The sequence below is a fragment of the Hemitrygon akajei genome, unplaced genomic scaffold (genome assembly GCF_048418815.1).
Source record: "Hemitrygon akajei unplaced genomic scaffold, sHemAka1.3 Scf000098, whole genome shotgun sequence".
NCBI classification, from domain to species: Eukaryota; Metazoa; Chordata; class Chondrichthyes; order Myliobatiformes; family Dasyatidae; genus Hemitrygon; species Hemitrygon akajei.
In genome coordinates this window covers 64,504-70,503 of record NW_027331984.1, presented here as the reverse complement: position 1 = coordinate 70,503, position 6,000 = coordinate 64,504, and positions in this window count along the sequence as shown.

Below are 6,000 nucleotides of genomic sequence, written 5' to 3'. Positions count from 1 at the left end.
AAATCAATATCAGTAGCAGAGTTATTCTCATATCAAATCCTCGAGAATATTCTGACACTGTTGACAATTTCAAGTCGCGCCTTTCAACTCGCCGCGCTCACTGCCCCACACGATCCCTCTCGGGGATATTTTGTAACCACGGCAATACACAAAATACTGCAAGAATTCAGTCGGTCAGGCAGCATCCATGAATGGAAGGGAACAGTCGATGTTTGAGTGCGATAGCTCTCGTAGTGACTGAAAATAAAGGGTTGAGGATGACAGATGATTGATTGATATCGGCAAGTGCGGGATGTTGCTCTGTGAGACTCGGATCTTTGGGTCCCCGTGTAAGCAGCTGCGTATCTGAGCACAGTTCTGGGAGCAGGGAGCGGCTTTCCAACTGAAATCATGTTTATTCCGTTCCTCAAAACACTCACATGCAGATGTGAACAAAGTCGTTTTAAAATTGTAATTCATCATTTCTGCTGAGGAACAAGCATTTGTACATTTAACATATTTTGAATAAAAAACATACCTCATTTATGGTCTCATTTATATCAAACTCCAATCATCTGCAGCTGTTTTAAAATATTTTTCACAGTTCCTTTTAGATAAATCACCCCATTGCATCTGAACAACAATATTCCTTAATGAAAAAAATAAAGTATTCTATCGTATGGAACTGACAGGTTTCCCGGTTACAATTGCCATTTTCCTATTAAATGCTCTTGATGAAAGGGTGAGAGTGCGTTTGAGGGTAAGCGGGAGATTGAGTGTAAGGGTTAGGCTGAGGGCGGGAGTACGGAGGTATGCTCAGAATCTGATAGATCAACACTACTTATTCAGTTCACAATGATGCTAATCCTGGCTGTTCACGTCATCGAAAAAAATCCACGCTGAGATTATTTTTCCCTATCTCGGTATCGCACACTGGGTGGTTTATCCCGTTCTCCATATCCTACATCGGTAGTGTACCTCACACGATTACCGGTCTCCATACGCCACGGCACACAAATTCTCGTCAATACACCGGGTCTTTTCAGACAGACAGACATACTTTATTGATCCCGAGGGAAACTGGGTTTCATTACAGCCGCACCAAGAATAGAGAAGAAATATAGCAATATAAAACCATAAATAATTAAACAATAATAAGGTAATCATGCCAAGTGGAAATAAGTCCAGGAGCAGCCTATTGGCTCAGGGTGTCTGACAATCCGAGGGAGGAGTTCCTTTGCATGGTTGCAGCTCTCCGTGCCGAACTGTTGGTCTGCCAAGTCCCGTTCACCTGGTCTCCCCACTGCTTTCATCAAAGCCAGGTGAGCCCAGGGCATGGGCCAATGCATAGAATTGTGATATTTTATACATCAGTGAAACTTAGATGCAGGAGGACCAGAACCGGCAGCCCAGTATTCCGGGGTCTCTTGTTTTAGCCGCGACTAAAGGGGAGTGGATGACGTTACTGTGATGGAAAATGTCAAAGCAGTGTTCGGTCAGGACTCGTGTAGGGAGTCTTTAAGAGTGGAACTGAGAAGAATCAGTGTTAGGATCACGCTAATGGGCGATATTTCAGAGCTCAGCCGTTCGGGTAGTTCAGAGGAACAAATTTGTGAAAAAGTCGCAGAATTTTGCAAAAAACATGATTATTTTACAGAAGACGATTTTAACTTTCTGTATATTGACGGAGACACCCATACTTTAAAAGGACTAGATGGGATAGATTTTTTCAAATGTGTTCAGGAAAGTTTTATTTAACAGTACAGATAAGTCTCATAGAGAGAATGTGCTTTACCATAGAACAGGGGTGTCAAACTAATTTTAGGTCACGGGCCGGATTGAGCAAAATGCATCTTCATGCGGGCTGGATAAGTCGGACGCGTGCGAACGCAGCTTTCGTTGCCTCCGTGTTTTCAGCCTGCTGTCATGTGTCACAGTCTCTGCTATAACTACAAAGTGTTTCACTTTACAACTTCCGTTTCTTATGAAGAAGACTGCCGAGCAAGACTGCCGAATAAACATTAAAAACCCTGAAAACCTGGTACCTGAATAAACTCAGCATTAGACATATCATACACCATAGGCGCTTAGATTACTGGGGCCAGCTTTAATTGTAATTAGATATTATCTCGCGGGCCAAAGATAATTCCACCGCGGACCGGATTTGGCCCGCGGGCCTTGAGTTTGACATATATGCCATAGAACATTACAGCACAGAAATAGGCCTTTTGGCCCTTATTGCTGTGCCGAACCATTTTTCTGCCAAGTCCCGCTGATCCACTGACATGCACCTGGACCATAACCCTCCATACACCTCTCATCCATGTACCTGTCCAAGTTTTTGTTAAATGTTAAAATTGAGTTCGCATTTGCCATTTCACATGGCAGCTCATTCCACACTCCCACCACTCTCTGTGTGAAGAATAACACCCCTAAAGTTCCCTTTAAATTTATCCCCCTTCAGACTTAACACGTGCCCTCTGTTTTTCCCCCCTAACCTCAATGGAAAAAGCCTGCTTGCATTAACTCTATCTATACCCATCATAATTTTATATGCCTTTATCAAATCTCCTCTTATTCATCGACGCTCCAGGGAATAAAGTCCTAACCTATTCAACCTGACTTTGTAACTCAGTCTCTCTCGTCCCGCCAAGATCCTTGTAAATCTTTTCTGCATTCTTTCAACCATATTAATATCGTTCCTGTAATTCGTTGACCAAAACTGCACACAGTACTTCAAATTCGGCCTCACAAATGCCTTATACACTCTCACCATCACATTCCAACTCTTAGACTCAATACTTTGATTTATAAAGACCAATGTAGCAAAAGCTCTCTTTACTACCCTATCCACTCGTGACGCCACTTTTAGGGAATTCTTTTATGTATTCCCAGATACCCCTGTCCTACTGCACTCCTCCGTGCCCTACCATTTACCTTCTATGTTCTACCTTGGCTTTCCTTCCTAAGGGCAATACCTCACACTTGTCTGTATTAAACTTCATCTGCCATTTTCAGCCTATTTTTTCAGCTGGTCCAAATCCCTGTGTAAGCTTTTGAGAACCTTCGTCGCTGTCCTATACATATCCTATCTTTGTATCATCAGCAAATTTACTGATTCAATTTACCGCATTATCATCCAGATCATTGATATACATGGTAAATGGTAGGGCATTGAAGAATGCGGTAGAACAGAGTGATCTAGGAATAATGGTGCATAGTTCCCTGAAGGTGGCATCTCATGTGGATAGGGTGGTGAAGAAAGCTTTTCGTATGCTGGCCTTTATAAATCAGAGCATTGAGAATAGGAGTTGGTATGTAATGTTAAGGAAGGATCATTTCTAGATGTCTAGGATACCCTGCTCGGGGGCGAAGGGAGTTTGCGAATAGGCGACCACAAGTGTCCCGCACGGGGCGAAGAGACCGGACCTGCACACCGGCCCGACTCCCCGACGGAGGCACAGTGGCCGTCGACTCACGCCCGTGGCGGCGAGCCGCCCGGCGGAGCCCGAGCCCGCAGCCGCTGCCTTTCCTGTTTTCGACTGCGGTCGGTCGTGCCGCCGGACGGTCGCCCGAAAAGGACGCGTCCGACCTCCGAGAGGAGGCGCGCGCGCCTGCAGCGTCGGCGGCCGCTCCGGGTCCGGCCGGTTGCGTCCGCGCGCCGAGCGAGACGGGCGGGGTGGGGCCCGCCGGAGCCAGGCGAGGAGAAGCGGCGGAGCCCCCGGGCGAACGGGAGAGAAGTGCGGCCCCCTCGGCACCGCCCCGCACTCTTCCCGCACTCGCGCGCGAGAACTCGCACTCGACTCCTCCGCCCCGTAGCTGCCGGTCGGACGGCCTCCGCCGCCGCCGCCGCCGCCCCGCGCGCGCGGCCGTCCGTCCCGCCCCGGGGTCGTCCGCCGCGTGCAGCGCGCGTCCGGGCTCGGCGGCCCGCCGCCAGACCCCCTCTGGGCGGGGACGCCTGGAGCGTGCCGGCGGCCGGATCGCGTCCGTGCTTCCGGACCGTGTTCGCCCCGTCGGGTCGATCACGGGTGAGGACTCCTCGCCCGCGCGAGAAGCGCCCGGCACCCGCAGGGCTTAGGCTCCGGGCCGGTCCCGGTAGCGCTCCGCCTGGCCCTGGGGCACGCGAGGCTGGTCGTGTGCGCCGTCTTGACTTTCCGTCTGTTCGGGCCACGAGTCCGCCCCGAGGTGGCGGCGGCGACAAGTGGGCCCACGACCTATAATGATCCTTCCTTAACATTCTGCTAGCGAAGAACCCTCGTACCCATAGGCTGATATGGAAATCTTTCTTGAAGGAAATGCAAGAACTCGGTACAGTAATTTTCATATTTTTCATTGTTTGCCATCATCAGTGGGGCAATTGCTCAAAGGAATTATTTTATCAAGAGCACATAGTATTTCGATTGATACTATCAGGATTCAGCATGGCTTTGTGGTGGAAATTCCTGCTGGCCGAATCATATGACGTGTTTTCATGCAGTAACCAGGAAGATAGATGACAGTAAGGCAGTGGATTTTGTCTGTGTGGACTTCAAGACGTTTGACAAGTTCCTGCATGGTAGTTTAGTCCTGGAGCTAAACTGCTATAGACTGAAGGATAAGCTATTTGCTTGGATTCAGTGTTAGCTTGGAGGTAAGAAGCAGATGTTGGTGAATCAAGGTTGTCTTTTGTAATCGAAGGCAACCACTAATCTTGTGCCATGGCGATTGTGCAAGGCTTGATCAGAACATTCGCGAATGACAGAACATTGAGAGAGGTTCTTTTTTATAGTAAATAAGGTATTCCCTGATTAGAGAGAGATGTTGGTCAATTAGAGAACTAAGCTTATGAGTGGTAAATATACGACAATATAAATATAAGGAAAAATATTTTGGAGAGTCCAAGTAGTGTGGGGCTTGTAATATCAATGGTAAATCTCTCTGCAGCGAACCAGAAATGTGGAATTGGAGCAGTGAATCATTGTACAGTTATACAGTGGCATGCCAAAGTTTGGGCACCCATGGTCAAAATTTCTGTTACTGTGAATAGCTAACCGAGTAAAAGATTACCTGATTTCCAAAAGGAATAAAGTTAACGATGACAGATTTCTTTAATATTTAAGCAAGAAAAGTTTTTGTTTATCTCCATCATTTACAAGTTCTAAATAACAAACAATGGAAAAGGGCCCGAACCAAAAGTTTGAGTACCCTGCATGGTCAGTACTTAGTAACACCCCCTTTGGCAAATATCACAGCTTGTAAACACTTTCTGTAGCCAGCTAAGAGTTTTTTTTTTAATTCTTGTTTGGAGGATACTCACCCATTCTTCCTTGTAAAAGGCTTCTACTTCTGTGAGATTCTTGGGCCGTCTTGCATGCACTGCTCTTTTGATGTCTGTCCATAGATTTTCGATGATATTTAGGGCGGGACACTGTCAGGGCCATGGCAAAACCTTAAGCTTGCGCCTCTTTATGTAGGCTATTGTGGATTTTGAGGTGTATTTAGAAGCCATCTTCTTTTCATTTTCAGCTTTTTTACAGAGGGCGTGATGTTTGCTTCCAGAATTTGCTGGTATTTAATTAAAATAATTCTTCCCTCTACCAGAGAAATGCTCCCCGTGCCGCTGGCTGCAACTCAAGCCCAAAGTATGATCGATCCACCCCCATTCCTAACAGTTGGAAAGGTGTTTTTTTTCATGAAATTCTGCCCCATTTTTTTCCAAAATACCTTTGTTCATTGTGGCAAAAAAGTTCCAGTTTAATTTCATCAGTCCATAGGACTTATTTCCAAAATGCATCAGGCTTGTTTAGATGTTCCTTTGCAAAGTTCTGATGCTATATTTTAGAAACATAGAAACATAAAAAGCCTACAGCACAATAAAGATCTCTTCGGCCCACAAAGTCGAACTGAACATGTCCCTACCTTAGAAATTACTAGGCATACACATAGTCCTCTATTTTTAAGCTCCATGTACCTATCCAAAAGTCTTTTAAAAGACCCGATCGTATCCGCCTCCACCACCGTTGCTGGCAGCCCATTCAACAC